Source organism: Octodon degus, unplaced genomic scaffold (assembly GCF_000260255.1).
Source record: "Octodon degus isolate 3935 unplaced genomic scaffold, OctDeg1.0 scaffold00063, whole genome shotgun sequence".
Classification (NCBI taxonomy): Eukaryota; Metazoa; Chordata; class Mammalia; order Rodentia; family Octodontidae; genus Octodon; species Octodon degus.
Genome location: NW_004524639.1, coordinates 845,474 through 847,025, shown reverse-complemented (window position 1 = coordinate 847,025; position 1,552 = coordinate 845,474).

The window sequence follows — 1,552 nt, the reverse complement described above, 5'->3', positions numbered from 1 at the left end:
CCAGCCCCTGCATATTATTATTGAGAAGTTCATTTTTAGCTTTTACCTGATTACTTCTGCTATCTGTATTATATTATATGTAACACTACTGCTCTGGTCTCAAACAGGTTGGCTCAGAATCTGAACAATGGTAAAGGAAAAGGGTTCAACTTTCTTCATTCTTTAGTGAGAGTTTCTTCAAAGGAATTACATGAACAACTCAAGATATCACACACATAACTAGGTTTAGTTCTTTTTATGTATTTGGTATGGGGTCTCACTATGCAGCTTGGATTTGTACCCATCCTGTTTTCAGCCTCCCCAGCGCTGGGATTACAGGCATAAGCCCCCATGCCTGCTCTCTGTTGCTGGCTCAGTGTACCCCAGGAGTGGAGGCAGCGGCACAGCATGTGGTGCCATAATTGAACCCAGTCCCTGGGCTTTCCTAAGCAGGCGCTTAGTCTGCTGAGCTATCTCACTGTCCCAAGGTTTAGTTATAGAGATAAGAGAGCCTTTGTTAAAGTCTCCTTGGCAAGGTGCTCTTCTTTTTGCTTTTTGATTTTTTGAGACAAGTTTCACTGTGTAGCCCAGGCTGGCCTTGAACTCGGAGCAATCCTCTTGCTTCAGCCTCCTGAGTGTTGGCACCAAAGGTATGTGGCACAATGTCCAGCAAGGTGTACTCTTTCCAAAGATATTTTGAGGACAGTATAGGCACTGTCCCACATGAAAACTTCTGCTTCCACATTGATGATAAATGGGGGAGCTTCTGTGGGACAGCGGGGTGGACTGTTCCAGAACTTGAACAGTGGTGGAGAGACCCATAACTTCCTTGCTTATGGCTATTAAGTGACAGTGAAGAGGATCCATGCAGTCAACTTTGGCTTACATTCTATTTTAATCTACAGGAAAGGGAAGACTGGGTGGCCTTCTGCCTTAAGCATAAAGTGTTGTCTTTAATTCTGGGGCTAGGGCCCTGAAGCAAGGGAGAAGTGGGTGTCCTAAAAAGAAAGGGTCACGCCAGATCCTCAGCTCTTTCTTAGGTGCTAGTGTTCTTAGTAGGGGCTGGGGTGAGTTAACAAGGATTCCTTGCTTCTATAAAATCAAACATATTACACAGTTGGATTCTTTAGTATTCTGGCTGTAGACCAGTTTCCCCACATATTTTGTAGGGTTTTTTGATCTACCCTTCCCATCAAAAGATTCTTGATGCCGGGCATGGTGGTGCACACCTGTGAATACCAATTTAGGAGGCTGAGTCAGGAGGGTCTCTGTGAACTTGAGGCCAGCCTGGGCTGCAGTGATTTTAAGACCAGCTTGAAGTACATTATGAAACTCTGTCTCAAAAAGACAAAAAACTATGATAAATGCGATAATTATGTATATCTAAAAGGTACTGGTGGCCGGGGAGATGGCTCAGTGGAATAAGTGCTTCCTTAGCAAGCTCAAGGGCCTGAGTTCAATCCCTGGTTACACACACACACACACACACACACACACACACACACACACACGTACTAATAAAATCTGGTTAAAGAAAAAACATTCTTGGTTATTTGCTTTCTTTTTTTTTTTT